The sequence below is a fragment of the Rana temporaria genome, chromosome 3 (genome assembly GCF_905171775.1).
Source record: "Rana temporaria chromosome 3, aRanTem1.1, whole genome shotgun sequence".
Taxonomy (NCBI): Eukaryota; Metazoa; Chordata; class Amphibia; order Anura; family Ranidae; genus Rana; species Rana temporaria.
Genome location: NC_053491.1, coordinates 110,116,012 through 110,132,547, shown reverse-complemented (window position 1 = coordinate 110,132,547; position 16,536 = coordinate 110,116,012). Strand labels below are relative to the sequence as shown.

The following is a 16,536-nucleotide window of genomic DNA, read 5'->3' as shown; positions in this document are numbered from 1 at the left end:
GACAAAAAAAAAAAATCTAAAAAGGTGGAGGGTTATATTACAACAGCGTTTACAATTGTCTTTTTCTGAACGAATAAAAAGCCAGAAGTCTTTCTGCACTGACGTTCTCAGCATACCTGCGTCCTCCAACCCTTGTAACCATCACAGGGGCCGATTCGCATCCATTATGGTAATAAGCAATTCTGGATGTGTTTTCACATGCGTTAGTGTGCACTTTATTTATTTTTACCTAGCACGAATGAGCATCATCATACCTCAATGGACGTTTGTTCAAAGGGAAAAAATCCCCTCTATGCAAAAATATGCATGAAATGTCTCATCACCCATAGCAACCAGCTGCATCCAAATGTCATTGTTTAGTGCAGAGTTTAAAAAAAAAGCTATTCCGATTGGTTGTTATGGTAACAAGTGAATTGCTAGCTAGCATACCTTTCATGCCTGAGCTTCTACTCTTTTTGGGTGAACACATTTCCGATACCCGTCATAGACGGTGCGACTAAACTGAACAACCGATGTCCAATTCAACAAAACGAATAAGATATCGAGTGATCAAGACAAAAAAATTCCATTTCCACGCATAGTGACGGGCATAAGCGTGTGCGCACAGGGTGTGCCTGGGCCCACCCTTGTCATCTAGTACACATTAGCATTGCTGCTCTGTGTGCCAGTGGGGAGATGGGAAAGATCTCCCTCTTACCCGCTCTGCCATAAGAATAGTGCTTACGCAATCATCCACCTCTGCAAAGATCCGCATTTGCGGACGGAAGAAAAAAATCCTATTTTTCTTCCATCTGCCGGATCGGATGAACACGGACATACAGTCCGTGTTCATCCGATCCCCCATAGGGGAGAGCGGAGGATACACAGTGTGCGGGGACCACCCTGTCAGCTGCCAGCTCAGCGGGGATTTTACAGAGAATCCCCGCTGAGCTTTTGCGGACACACTTAAGCGGATCATTACTGATCTGCCCGTGTGAAAGGGCCCTTAGTGGGTCCTGAGGACAGGAATTGAGAACCACTGCTATAGGAAATGTTTATTGGCAAGGCGCATCGATGCATCCACGAGTAGGTAAACACAAGCCCACGTAAGCTGTAGCATGCCCTGTCTGAACAAGGCCTTAAAGGGGTTGTAAAGGTTAAAAAAAAAAAAAATCCCTAAATAGCTTCCTTTACCTTAGTGCAGTCCTCCTTCACTTACCTCATCCTTCCATTTTGCTTTTAAATGTCCTTATTTCTTCTGAGAAATCCTCACTTCCTGTTCTTCTGTCTGTAACTCCACACAGTAATGCAAGGCTTTCTCCCTGGAGTGGAGAAAGCCTCTTGAAGGGGGCAAGCAGGAGTGTCAGGATGCCCACTAACACACAGCTCCTTTATCTGCAAAGTAGAAAGCGTCCTGACCCTCCTGCTCGCCCCCTCAAGAGGCTTTCTCCACACCACCCCTTTAAAGTGATTGTAAAGTATTTTTTTTTCTTTGAATAACAAAACATGATAAACTTTGGGGAAGGGGGGCGTAGGCACAAGAGGTACATTTTGAAGTTGGCATGAGCCCCGACTCCAGTCCCCCAGCGAATCTACATCATGGGGTCCCAGACTTTTGGCCTTTCCCAGACTTTTTAAGCTACCAAATGTGAGTGACCCTACACTGGGTATAATAAATTCCTTGGTCTTACTACACTTAGCAGTGCTTTTTCCTTGTCTTTTTCTTGTGAAATGTGATACACTTGCCTGCTCTGTGCAATGGAATTGCACAGAGCAAATCAAATCCTCCTATTCCTAGGTCCCCACCGGCGCTCTCGGCTCCTCCTCTTCTCAGTGTGCCACCAAAAGGAAGCCACTTCCTATGGTGGCATGCCTGCAGGCTTAATCCCGAGCCACACTGCCTGTGTCCATAGGCACAGACAGCATGGCTCAGCCCCACCCCCTGCTCCCTTGTCACAGGATTTGATTTGTCACAAGTGGGAGCCAATGGTCTCAGCAAAGCCTGCGAGAGCAGGGGGAGTCGCTACAAACAGCCACAGTGCTGGGTCCAGTGAGGGCTCAGGTAAGTATACCGAAAACCCTAATGCAGAAAATACATTAAAGTGGATTTGAACCCTCACATATACCCAGTGAAATGTACAGCCTCAGACGATACACCGAGATGGAACAAATCTCCCTACATTTGTTTTACATCTATCTGCTGTCATCAGCTTTATATACTGTTTAAAAAGTGCATGTTCTGTTAGTATTTTCTCTTCCCGATTCACCTGTGGGTGTGGATTCTTGCTATACACTGCGAGACAGCCGATTGGAGGAAAGGCACACACCCCCCTCCACATAGGTAGAGACTTGCAGAGCTGTGCTGGGAATACACCAGCTCTCTGCAAATCTATTTCTAGCACCCACCCTGACACAAAATTCAGGCTGGTTTTATCACAGTTGACAGAGAACTTGTCAGAAGATATCATGCTGATAACAGAAGAACGGAGCAGGAGAAAGCCACGGGGCTTAGAAGAGAGATAAGAAAACATTGCAGATACACATGTGCCTAGCTCAAATTTCATGAAAATCGGGTTTACGCCCACTTTAAGGTAAAAAATGGTTAGGCTTTAGAACCACTTTAATGTGCATACAAGTTGCCCCCTTCATTTTAATAGGGCTGCCTTGTCCAGCGCTCCAAAAAAAAAAATTCACGTACCATTTTTGCTAATGCAGTGCACAGCCATGGGTGGATCGCTGCAGTGCCCGTCAGCAGTCCAGGAAAAGTCAAACATGCAGGATTCCTGTGACACTGCAAATATCGCTGAAACCGGGCATGTCCCATAATGGGTAGATCTCAGCAGGTATATCTTTACTACATAACATTGGCACATATTTACAGCACGGTCATGAAAAGATAAATCGCATCTTCTGCCAGAATATTCCTTTTTTTAAGCAAACCATTGTTTAACTTCCAAGGCTCGGTCCACACTCTTGAAATGCGACTTTGATGCCATTGAAAATGTGCGATTATGTGATGCAACTTTGCATACTCTACTTGGCCAATTGCACTATAAATCGCACCAAAGTAGCGCAAGAACCTTTTCCAAAGTTGCACCGTGCCGAGTCACATTAATGAGAATGGACAACATTGAATAGAATGCGATTTCCCTTGTCGTGTAGAGCTGGGTTCACACTAGTCCGGTGGGAACTGCAGCTCCGGTTTCCCTGCGAAGATAAACATTATCCATTCAGCGGTTCCTCTCTGTTGTAGCTGCGGATCAGCTGACCAGGGAGAGGGGGGGGGGGGGGGATTTCGTGCTCACAACGGAATACATCTGCGAATCAGATGCGTTACTATTGAAGGTTATGTGCCAGCAATTCGCACCACACTGCCTAGAATACACACAAGGTTTTTGTGCAATGCAGAGTGTGGATGCAACGCACATATGTGAACCAGACCCATCGAAAAGAATACATTTTCAAATGTTCTGCAAATTGGATGCGGTGTAAGCCACATCCAATTCACATATGTGTGAACCCAGCCTAAAGAAGAACTATGGGCAATTATTTTTTATTTTGATATTAGGATATAGGAAGGTAGAGTTATAACTCCTGTCAAATTCCCCCCAGCCCCCCCCCCCCCACAATCTGTGTCTCATTGGGAGATTTCCCTTCACTTCCTGTCCCACAGCCAAACAGGAAATACCAGAAAATTAACCCTAAAATGTAACTTCATTTAAATAGCTTCCCTGTAATTATATATATATATATATTTTTTTTTTTTTTAAATGTTTTATTCTTGCCTGTAAAATGCTGTTACTAGGCAGATTTGCTAATCTGCCTAGTTCCTGGACCGTGGTGGTTGTTCTTCCCTTCCTAATGCCGCCTGGCCTCCTGGGAAATGAGTGTCATAATTTCCCAGGAGTCTGTGCGCTTTACTCTGCCGAAAAATCATGTTATTTCCATACAGGAAATTACGCGATTAAGGGGGATCACAGCGCCGTTTTCAAAGAGGGCACAAAGCCCTTACTCATTACACAAACGGCGCTACGAACGTCGTTCTACTGCGCATGCGCGAGATCGAGAGGTGCATGCTGGTTACCCAGCATACACCTCTCACTGAAAAACCAGGATGACACAGGAACTGGGCTTCACATGCCCACAGCGATGATGGAAACGGCCACAAGATTGCCGAGAGGAGATCAGGTAAGTGTTTGCACCGATTTCTGAAACGATTGGGGATCAATATGTTTTAGGGAATATTCACAATAATTAATTTTATATTGCCAAAAATAAAAATAAAAAAAATTAGGCCTGGAACCCCGGCTTTAGGGGAATTTCTTGGGGGACCCCAGATTACCAGAACTAGAGTCTCCACTGGAAGATTTCCCTTTTATTACTTTTCTGGGGACAACCCAAAATGTGGGATTTTTCTTTTACTTTCATTAAAACGGTAAACAAGACAAATAGAGCAGGTGAAACGGGACGCAGACAGCAATAAACACCAATGAGTGTTCGAATACCTCTCCACTCTATCCAAAAAAAAAAATTGTTGCATTTAATTATATTTTACGTTTTTCATTGCAACATATCGCAATGCAATGTGGCGATTAAACAAAAATGGAATGCGATCAAGTAAAAAATAAAAAAAGGAGTTAACAGTGCAATTCGCGATTCGCTGTAATCAACATATCCGTACTGTGTACTCCACAGCGCACACCAGTGGTCACATTACAACACAGCTTCTGGGGTGACAAGACCCCCCTGGAAAAAAAATTGAACTAGGAGATTACAGCAGCGACACAGTTTGAATGCGATATTCAACTTTAGTTCCCTCAGCAGAAGTTGAATATCACATTGGATAATAAATAAAATCATGTGGCTGCTCACAGAATGGCACAAGTAGTCTATGTTTAGCCGTCACCAACCCTGCCAACATCACACATAATATAATTAGGACAAAAATAGTTGTCTCATGGCTAAAATGTCCTGTAGGGAAGAGAGAGTACCGATACAATCTTTCTACCCTGACTATAAAGAAACATTGTTCCTCTAGCTTCAGTTTTATTAAATAAGATTCTTTGTTTCGGTTTATGGGGGTAAAACAGTCAGTCTCAGGAAATTGGCAATCATTTGCCACATACAGTAATAGTGTAATAGACATACTTAAAGAGGAACTGCAAAATTTAAAATAAAAACTTCTTTGCCATTCTGAAGCTTCCCTCCAACCACTTTGCATATTATTATATACAGCATCTCACAAAAGTAAGTACACCCTCACATTTTTGTAAATATTTTATTCTATCTTTTCATGTGACAACACTGAAGAAATTACACTTTGCTACAATGTAAAGTAGGGAGTGCACGGCTTGTATAACAGTGTAGATTTGCTGTCCCCTCAAAATAACTCAACACACAGCCATTAATGTCTAAACCGCTGGCCATAAAAGGGAGTACACCCCTAAGTGAAAATGTCCAAATTGGTCTCAGGTGTGAATGGGGAGCAGGTGTGTTAAATTTGATGTTATCGCTCTCACTCTCTCATACTGGTCACTGGAAGTTCAACATGGCACCTCATTGTAAAGAACTGAGGATCTGAAAAAAAGAATTGTTGCTCTACATAGAGATGGCCTAGGCCAGGGATATGCTATTAGCGGACCTACAGCTGTTGCAAAACTACAAGTCCCATCATGCCTCTGCCTCTGGGTCCATGCTTGTGGCTGTCTGAGTCTTGCTTTGCCTCATGGGAATTGTAGTTCTGCAACAGATGGAGATCCGCTAATTGCATATCCCTGGCCTAGGCCATAAGAAGATTGCCAAGACCTTGAATCTGAGCTGCAGCACGGTGGCCAAGACCATACAGCGGTTTAACAGGACAGGTTCCACTCAGAACAGGCCTTGCCATGGTACACCAAAGAGGTTGAGTGCACGTGCTCATCGCCATATCCGGAGGTTGTCTTTGGGAAATAGACGCATGAGTGCTGCCAGCATTGCTTCAGAGGTTGAAGGGGTGGGGGGGGTCAGCCTGTCAGTGCTCAGACAATACACCGCATCAAATTGGTCTGCATGGCTGTCCTCACAGAAGGAAGCCTCTTCTAAAGATGATGCACAAGAAAGCCTGCAAACAGTTTGCTGAAGACAAGCAGACTAAGGACATGGATTACTAATGAGTCCAAGATAAACTTACTTGGCTCAGATGGTGTCAAGCGTGTGTGGCGGCAGCCAGGTGAGGAGTACAAAGACAAGTGTCTTGCCTTCAGTCAAACACGTGGTGGGAGTGTCATGGTCTGGGGCTGCATAAGTGCTGCCAACACTGGGGAGTAGAGTTGCCACCTCATCCCTTTAAAACAGAACACATATGAATTACACAGGTTCTGAGGCTAATTTAATGCAAATAAGGCACCAAGTGAGTTTAATTACCTCCTTAATCAGCCACAGAACCTGTGTAATTAATATGTGTTCTGTTTTAAAGGGATGAGTCGGCAACCCTACTGGGGAGCTACAGTTCATTGAGGGAACCGTGAATGCCAACATGTACTGCCACATACTGAAGTAGGGCATGATCCCCTCCCTTCAGAGAATGGGCCACAGGGTAGTATTCCAACATGATAACGACCCCAAACACACCTCCAAGACAACCACTGCCTTGCTAAAGAAGCCGAGGGTAAAGGTGATGGACTGGCCAAGCATGTCTCCAGACCTAAACCCTATTTAGCATCAGTGGGGAATCCTCAAAATGGAAGGTGGAGGAGTGCAAGGCCTCTAACATCCACCAGCTCCGTGATGTCATCCTGGAGGAGTGGAAGAGGACTCCAGTGGCAACCTGTGAAATTCTGGTGAACTCTATGCCCAAGAGGGTTAAGGCAGTGCTGGAAAAAAATGGTGGCCACACAAAAATATTCACACTTTGGGCCCAATTTGAAAATTTTCACTTAGGGGGTGTACTCACTTTTGTTGCCAGCAGTTTAGATATTAATGGCTGCGTGTTGTGAGGGGACAGCAAATTTACACTGTTATACAATCTGTACACTGCACACTACATTACATTGTAGCAAAGTGTCATAGGAAAAGTTATAATAAAATATTAGCAAAAATATGAGGGGTGTACTCACTTTGGTGTATATACTGCGATTCTGTACTTGCTAAATATGCTGCAGAAATCTCCCTCCACTGAGTCTGGCTGCATCCATTTTAACTGTGGGCAGCTGAAGCTGCTGCCTGTTCACTTCCTGGATTTACACAGACACACACACACACACACACAGGCACACCTCCAGCTCTCATTGGCCCTCTTATGACTCATCCCCCCCATCCCTTTCTGGCAAACTCTCAGGAGAGTGAGAAAGAGAGCTGTGCATGATATCATAACCCTAGGATTTTTACCAGACAAGAAACAGGAAGTGGGCTGTATAAGGTATTTTACTATCCAAAGTTAAAACAAGGGCAGAAGATTTAATAGATGGAAAGTTGAAAAAAAAAATTACTGAAGGTCCACTTTAAAGCGGAACTACACTCTCTCAATCATCATTGCAGCTCAAAGAAGCGGCTCCTACAGGCTTTTGCGCTCTCATTTTCTCTGCCTAGAAACACCCCTCCATGTTGGCCAATGTGTCCATGTGCACTATGGCTTTATCAGGAGTTTGCAGGTATACTCTCTAATGCCTCATACACATGTTTGGAATTTCCGATGAAAAAAGTCTGGCGTGTATGCAAGACAGTTTAAACGGAATTCCGTCTGAAAAATCCGTCTGAGTTTATCCCGACAGAAATTCTGATCGTGTGTACAGGGCATTACAGGCAGAAAAAAACCCCACCAAACTCACATTTTTGAGAGGAGCTTTCAAACAGAACAGCCCAAAAACGTGTGAAGAAGCATAATTTCGTAAGAAGTTTTCCAAACTTTTACTTAGATTTTTTGGGCTCAAAAACATCATAACTGAGATTCTCAATTTGTGGCCATTAACTGGACAAATGATTTTTCGCCTAGTGTATGGGCGCTGTTAGCAGCCTATCAAACCTTTTCACATCTGACTGCGGCCTAACTGTCTATTCACACAGGTGGTTACACACAGATTTCCAACGGCAAGAATCTACGGATTCCTGCTTAACAGACATGTGCGAATAGCTGCAGCCGCCAAGCCAGTACAATCTAATGACAGGCTGTCGATGGCCACATACAATGCACCCAGCAACAATCACCCCAGGTAATCGCTGGCAGTCATGTACAGCTGCAGTCATCGACAGCCTGTCATTGCACTGCACAGGCTTAGGCCCCTTTCACACTGGGGCGGGAGGTGCGGTGGCGGTATAGCGCCGCTAAAAATAGCGGCACTATACCGTCGGAATTGCCGCGGGATTCGGCCGCTAGCGGTGTGGTATTAGCCCCTGCTGGCAGCCGATAAAGGGTTAATACCGCCCGCAATGCGCCTCTGCAGAGGCACATTGCGGGCGGTATTATTGCGGTTTCCCATTGTTTTAAATGGGAAGGAGCGGTGAAGGAGCGGTATACATACCGCTCCTCTCACCGATCCAAAGATGCTGCTGGCAGGAGATTTTTTCTCTCCTGCCAGCGCATCGCCTCAGTGTGAAAGCCCTCGGGCTTTCACATTGAGAAGGCTGGGCAGGAGTTTTTCAGACGGTATTTAGGCGCTATTTTTAGCGCTATACCGCCTGAAAAACTCCTCAGTGTGAAAGGGGTCTTAGCAGCTATTCACATACATCAGTCAATTCCAGCTGCAGGAATGTTCAAATTTTTTCCACTGGAAATTGCAGTAATCGCCCGTGCAAAAGGACCCCAACAGTCTCTCTATGGCGGATATGTAAACGTTTGATAGCTGACCAAAAGCATAGCAACTCCCAGGAGTCTGTGTCAGTTTCAAGCAGATTCAGCCAAATCTGGAGCTCTTTTTGCGATTGTGGCGGAAGCACGGGTTTACTAATTTCTGCCAGAAACAAACGAGAAGTAAGCTGTGGAAAAATGTATCTAAAGATGAAACTTTCTTTATGACTGGGATAAATGAATTGGAACATTGGTGGAAAATGTGCGCTGACTCCAGTGTGGACTATATAATATTTCACCGGCTTCCTGACAGGAATCTTTTCTCTGTAACCACTTCAGGCCCTCACACACTCTCCACACACCACCACTAGATTTTTTTCCAAAAAGATAAGGCTTATGTAAGCGGAACTGGATGCATATATTTTAAATTAACAAGTAATTGGTAAAAAATAAAAAAATAAACACAATCCTAGATATTTACTTCAACAAATAACTAAAAAGGCCTCCTGACTACACAGATACCGCTGAGGTGCGATATTTCGTATTGCAGAAAGTCAAAGCTCACCGTTCAGTTTAGAATAGCTTTTCCCCTGTTGTCATCACACACAGGAAACATGAATCGGTCTTCATATGCTGTACATACAGTATATAATTAGTATAAAGTTAAAATAAGTTGCGTTTTTGTGGATAAGAATGAATACCACAGCACCATCTGTACAGTTATACCGGTACGGTAAGTACCCGCGCATGTGCAAAAACACGGCATTAACCCAGTCAAAGCCATTCACAAAAACAGCACCGCTCAGTGCGCCTGCGCCGTTGTGTATGGCGCGCATGCGCCGTAGACAGCGGTGCCCGTTTCTGTGAAAATATCTTCTTAACCGTGTTTCATGGGTGCTCAACCTGTGGCCCTCCAGCTGTTGCAAAACTACAATTCCCATCATGCCTCTGCCTTTGGGAGTCAAGCTTGTAACTGTCATCAGCTTGCAATGGCTCATTGCAAGCTTGCTTTGTGCACTGGTCCAAATCATTTGATGGAGGGAGGATTATGGTGTGTGTGTTTTTTTTTTCTTTCTTTCAGGGATTGGCCTTGGCCCCTTAGTTCCAGTTAAGGGAACGCATCAGCATACCAAAATATTTTGGACAATTTCATGCTCCCAACTTTGAGGGAACAGTTTGGGGATGGCCCCTTCCTGTTCCAACATGACTCCGCACCAGTGCCATCTTTTATCCCAACCATATACCTCCACAGCATCAGATAACCTATACAAGTGCTGCATTGTTCACTATAGTTACCATTGCAGTGACTTGTCGCTACCAGGAAGGGTATATGATGTCACGATTTTCATGTCATTCTGGTGTCACTGTTACAAAGAACACCCTGTAAAAGTGCATTGTAGTAGATCACGAGCCCAAGAGATGACAGCCAGCAGTTCCAGCAATAAACCCCACCCATGTGCATTCAATGAAAGATGTTGTTTTCCACAGCTGGGGCTGAAAATTGCAATTTCAAGTAGACTAATTGAGTTTTCTAAAGGTCGTTGACACAGTGCACATGGTTATTTGTCAAAAACAAGTACACAGAAAAGTCAAACATGTCAAAGTGACCCTGTCACTAGCTTGCAATGCGTCTTCAAATCTGCTAGAAAATCTGACTACTCCAGGAAGAGTCAGTACTAGGGATCGACCAATATCGTTTTTCCGGTGCCAATACGATACCACTATTTCAGCCACCTCTCCTGCCGATAGCCAATATTATTTGCTGATATTTTGTACATTTAAAAAAAAAAAAAAAAATATGTTTTACACTGTCGTTTTCATTTTTTTTTTTTTTTTTTTATCACCGTTATTGCTGTCACAAGGAAACATCCCTTGTGACAGTTATAGGCATTGACAGGTACGCTTTCTGGAGAGATCTGCACTTGAAGGTATCCAAAACGTCAAGATCAGTGTTTTTGAATACTTTATTTTAAAACTAGCGCCTTTAAGAGGCCAGTAATCTGGGAAGTAATGTCATGACATCGCTTCCGGGTTACTAGATCCGAGACCCGAACGAAGCAACGGCTTTGTTCGGGGCTGGAACCGGCCGGCGGACATGCCGGCTGGTTGCTTAGGCCTCCCGGTGGGACGAAAGAGAGCCTGGGCGAGCAGCGGAAAATAATGGAAGGGGGGAGGAGACGTCCACTCCTGCTGCTTGTAATAACAGCCAAGCGGCTTCTGAGCCGCATTAGTTGTTATTACAATAAAGCAAGCCCCTTGAAGCAATATCGGTCAGTTTTTTGACCGATACATCTGAAAAAGTGAATATCGGCCGCCGATAATCGATCGATCCCTAGTTCGTTCCCCAACACAGTCACCTCCTCTTCCTCTGGTATCCAATAACTGTCTGTGCTGGCCTAGATTTATTTCTTATTATTACAATTGGCAGCATAATTTGTTAGGTGGGGATTCTAACAGAGCTTGGTAACTCTCCTACTTGCCCCATTCTGATCTTTCCACTAAAGACAAGGAAAGGCCATTCCAATTTGCATTACTTGGCTTGGGCCACTTCCACTGACCTGAACGCCCTGGGTCAAGACACTTCCACTTACCTGAACGCCCTGGGTCAAGACACTTCCACTTACCTGAACGCCCTGGGCCAAGACACTTCCACTGACCTGAACGCCCTGGGTCAAGACACTTCCACTGACCTGAACGCCCTGGGTCAAGACACTTCCACTGACCTGAACGCCCTGGGCCAAGACACTTCCACTGACCTGAACGCCCTGGGCCAAGACACTTCCACTGACCTGAACGCCCTGGGCCAAGACACTTCCACTGACCTGAACGTCCTGGGCCAAGACACTTCCACTGACCTGAACGTCCTGGGCCAAGACACTTCCACTGACCTGAACGCCCTGGGCCAAGACACTTCCACTGACCTGAACGTCCTGGGCCAAGACACTTCCACTGACCTGAACGTCCTGGGCCAAGACACTTCCACTGACCTGAACGTCCTGGGCCAAGACACTTCCACTGACCTGAACGTCCTGGGCCAAGACACTTCCACTGACCTGAACGTCCTGGGCCAAGACACTTCCACTAACCTGAACGTCCTGGGCCAAGACACTTCCACTAACCTGAACGTCCTGGGCCAAGACACTTCCACTGACCTGAACGTCCTGGGCCAAGACATTTCCATTGACCTGCTCCTTCCTTCTCCTGAGGGGGTAGTAGACCTACCATAAAACTATAGAGGAAAAAGCACAGAGCCCCTGGTACATTGAAGCATGTTTTGATGGTTCTTAGTTTAAAATGTGTATATTTGTCCAATATACACACACACACACACACACACACACATCAGTCCCTTGCATGTCTGTATTTTACTCATAGTGCTGACAATTTGTACAGTAGAAAGAAATGTAAACCGTTTGATCCCTGCCCCTGAAGAACTAATGTTACTTCCACACACCCAAATGGGGCAAATTGGGCAGAACATAATTATTGTACCAAAAGGTGGCTTGACACTTTGATCAAGTGTGTGGATTTTTTGCTTCTCCTGGAGAAGAGGTGATGACACATTGTGCAAAGTGGAGAGAGCAATCAGAGTTTGAGGGGGGGGTTCAGGAACAGAGGAGAGTATAGAGGGGATGCTGTAGAGAAGTTAATGGTGGTTGAGGTGTTAAATTGGGAGCACTGGGTATGGGTTGTAAAGCTTAAGGGTCTGTGTTTATATCTCATTCCTATGTGAATTGTTTGCAGTATTCTCTCCAGATAAAGAAGACATGGGGAAGGCTTGGAGTTTCTATTTCTTGATCTGTGAATATTAGTAGCAAATTTGGAGATGGGGACATTGTTGCATTGCTGGTCATTTTTGGGAAGATTGCTGGTACAATATATATATATATAATATAAATAAAACAAAGAATCAATCTCCTATTCTCTAAAACACCTGTATCAGCCGTTTTACTCCACAAGAACCCCTAAAATATTAGGTGTCAAACACAAGGCCTACGGGCCGAATCCGGCCTTCGCACCTCCTCTGGTCCTCCTCCAGACCCCAACTTTCTGCTTTCAAGCAATGCATCCAGCTTCTTCCCAGCAGCAGCGTAAGGAAAGGAGGGTGCTCTGTAATGTAAGGGAGAGTGGGGGACTCAACTTCTGATGTCGGGGTGGCTCTTGACATCTAATGAAAGGGGAGGGGATGCGCTGGACATCTAATCTTACAGATACAACCGGCCCTTTTGAGGACAATCATAATGCTGATGCGGCCCACAATGAAATTGAGTTTGACACCCCTGTCGTAATTCATCAAGGGTCAATGGGAGGAATACTCAGTACATTGTTGCTCAGTGGGAAGAAGTGGTTTGAATGCCACCCTTGCGAACAGCCAATAAGATCACTGGAATCACGCTGATGGCTTTGCCAAGTAGACCTGGAACTATGCAGGCACCATCAGACTGAAGGTCAATTAGCCACAAATCAAGGAACCCCTGGAAACCTTTGGAGTGACCCTGGTGTTCCATGGAGCCCTGGTTGAGAATGGCTTCCCTAAACACTACATCAGTACCAGTTAAACCTGACCATACACAGTTAGTTTTTTTTTTTTTCATTCTATTGGTCAACAATATTCTGCCCAGCTGCTGTCAGCAAAATAGTGTATGGATAGTGAATGGCCAGTTTACCCTACAATAATTATTTGATTGTCAGTCACAAATGGCATATATTTACCAGCATGCTGGCAAACACATGATCAAAGCCTGGGATTTTCACACTTCCCTAGCTATATTCACTAATATTACCAAAATTAATCTTAGTGACACAAAGTAGGAAACCAGACCTCTGTCCAGCAGGGCGCTCAGACTAGCTGCACTGCCAATACTGTATCATTACCCCTGGTGATTTCCCAATCCTTGGTGATCTGAAAGGGTAAATACCAGTTTACAGTCTCTTCTAATAGCACTGAGAATGCTGGGATCTGTGTTGTAGCATTTCACACCAGCAATTTCCATGATTATACCATACAGTTGTGTCAAGCGTATGATCATGCTCCAAGGACTCCCGCGTGAGTGTTCTGCTATGCAGCTGCAGTTCACAAATGTAGCCAACACACATAATAAAAGGACTGACAGTAATGACAGCAGCTGGGGTGAATGCACCCAATAATAACAGAGACGGCACAGGGAGGGTTAATAAGAGGCAGCCAGCATTCACCCCCTGAAGGGCAGCACAGTGTGCAGTACAAGTAGGGACACACCATATATATTTTATACATACAGCATCAGTACAGTGTGCAATGGGCACAAACATTCATATTATATACATTACATAGCGCATCAGCACAGTGTGCAGTACAAGTATGGCACCCACCGATTATACACACACACACACACACACACACACACACACACACATATATATATATATATATATATACACACACACACACTCTTTTTTTTCTATATATTACATAAGAGCATCAGCACAGTGTGCACTGGTACATAAACATTACACATGCATCTACATTCTATACATACACATCTATATATACTGCATGCATACATTTCTCTCTCACACACACACACAAGGATCTATATATACTGCATGCATGCATGCATACATAAGACACACATCTATATACTGCTTGCACACATCACACACACACACACATCTATAAACTGCATACACACACACCTATATACTGCATGCATACATACATCACACACATCTATATATACTGCATGCATACATCACTCACACACACACACACACACACACACACACACATCTATATACTGCATGCACAGATCACTCACACACACACACCTATATACTGCATGCACACATCACACACACACACACATCTATATACTGCATGCACACATCCATATACTGCATAAACATATCTATATACTGCATGTACACATCTATATACTGCATGCATACATCTCACACACACACACACGCATCTATATACTGCATGCACACATCACACACATCTATATACGGCATGCATACATCACACACACACACACACATCTATATACTGCATGCACACATCTATATACTGCATGCACGCATCTATATACTGCATGCATGCATACATCTCACACACACACACATCTATATACTGCATACACACACATCTATATACTGCATGCACACATCACACACACACACACACACACACACACATCTATATACTGCATGCATACATCTCACACACACACATCTATATACTGCATGCATACATCTCACACACACACACACACCTATATACTGCATGCATACATCTCTCTCACACACACACACACACACACACACACACACACATCTATATACTGCATGCATACATCACACACACACACACACACATCTATATACTGCATGCATACATCACACACACACACACACACACATCTATATACTGCATGCATACATCACACACACACACATCTATATACTGCATACACACACACATCTATATACTACATGCACACATCACACACATCTATATACTGCATGCATACATCACACACACACACACACATCTATATACTGCATACACACACATCTATATACGGCATGCACACATCACACACACATCTATATACGGCATGCACACATCACACACACACATCTATATACTGCATGCACACATCACACACACATCTATATACTGCATGCACACATCACACACACATCTATATACGGCATGCACACATCACACACACATCTATATACTGCATGCACACATCACACACACATCTATATACGGCATGCACACATCACACACACATCTATATACTGCATGCACACATCACACACACATCTATATACGGCATGCACATGATCTCACACACATCTATATACTGCACGCACACATCCATGTATATGGTCAGAGTGTGCATAGGAGGATGGAGCTGGCACTGCAGTGTAGATCCCCCCGATGACATACCGGTCCATGGTGGCGGTAGGTGCTCGGCGTCCTCTCTGTGTCTCCAGGCTCAGCGCTCAGCAGCAATGATTTCCATCAGTGAATCCGTCCGCTCTCCCTCCCCCACACTCCCCCCTCCGGGCTCTGTCTCACTCTCAGCCTATGGGGTTGCAGATTGTGTATCTATGGCGGGGTGTCGGCGGAGTTTTCAGTTCCCCGGTGTGTGCACCGATCGGGAGAACGTGGTCGGCAACCAGTAATCCTAGCAGTTGGTCGGGGTAGATGAGATCGGTGTGTGTATAGTTATGGGGAGGACACCCAACCTGCAGCACCGACCATCCCTCCTCCTCCCATATTAATCATTGGTCACAGTCAGAAAAATGTATTCATTTTACTCTAAAAATCATTAAATGATTCTGCAGTGTATAATGCAGATAAATATGTGATGCGATTTTCATTGATCTTGACCAATGGTCTTCTTTATGTAAAGAAATATCAGGAAAGACATTTATTTCTTAAAGCGATCCTTCGATCTCCTTTTCCTCTATATCACACAGGCTTATTGGTCGGTCAGCATCAAATCTCACGTTGTACCGGGGCCACACCGGTCCCATAGTCTGTCCCAATCTATGGAGAGAGCGATCCCGACATCTGCACACATCTAGACGCTGAGCGCGCCCCTCCTTTAGGGCCACATGTTCTCCGGGACGCGGCACCCTCCAATCATCGCAATTCTGGACACAACTAAGCACCGCATCCAGACGCACTCATTGACTGCTGCACCTGCGTTCATTTCGATGACAAAAATATTTTCGGTTTTAGTCGACTAAAATACGACAAAAACTAAAACAATTCAGACGACTAAAATATGACAATT

The 16,536-nt window shown here is 44.6% G+C and overlaps 1 protein-coding gene across 1 annotated transcript in view; it reads right to left on the bottom strand.

Annotated features, from left to right (window-relative positions):
* PRRT4 (proline rich transmembrane protein 4) overlaps positions 1-15,974 on the bottom strand; it is a 66,574-nt gene extending 50,600 nt beyond the window's left edge. Inside the window, exon 1 of the mRNA XM_040343216.1 lies at positions 15,681-15,974. The gene's annotated coding sequence lies outside the window, so the exon portion shown is untranslated. The remainder of the gene's footprint in view (positions 1-15,680) is intronic.
* Positions 15,975-16,536: the final 562 nt, after the last annotated feature.